Source organism: Penaeus monodon, chromosome 25, assembly GCF_015228065.2.
Source record: "Penaeus monodon isolate SGIC_2016 chromosome 25, NSTDA_Pmon_1, whole genome shotgun sequence".
In the NCBI taxonomy this organism is placed as follows: Eukaryota; Metazoa; Arthropoda; class Malacostraca; order Decapoda; family Penaeidae; genus Penaeus; species Penaeus monodon.
Window position 1 is genome coordinate 342,222 of NC_051410.1, and position 333 is coordinate 342,554.

Consider the following 333-nt stretch of genomic DNA (forward strand, 5'->3'; position numbering starts at 1 on the left):
CTATATATTCACACACAACAAAAACACCCACCAACAGCCATATCCTTATTTCGGCGCGACAGAGCAAATCAACCCTTTGGCTCGCCAGCCTAAAGCGAGCGCGTCATCCCCTCAACAGATGCTGGCGGAGGAGGGGAGAAAGCTCAGTGCGTGCCAATGAACCTGCGGCGTCGGGAAGGGCGCTTTCAGCCTATTAACCAATCATGTGACGCAAACGAGGGCAAGTTGACCTTCTGCCGAAAAGGGATTCGTAATTTGCAAAAGAATTCAATGGGGCTCCCTGCTGGGGGAGAGGTCAACTTTTTATCATCTCAAATAAGTCAACTTACTGAT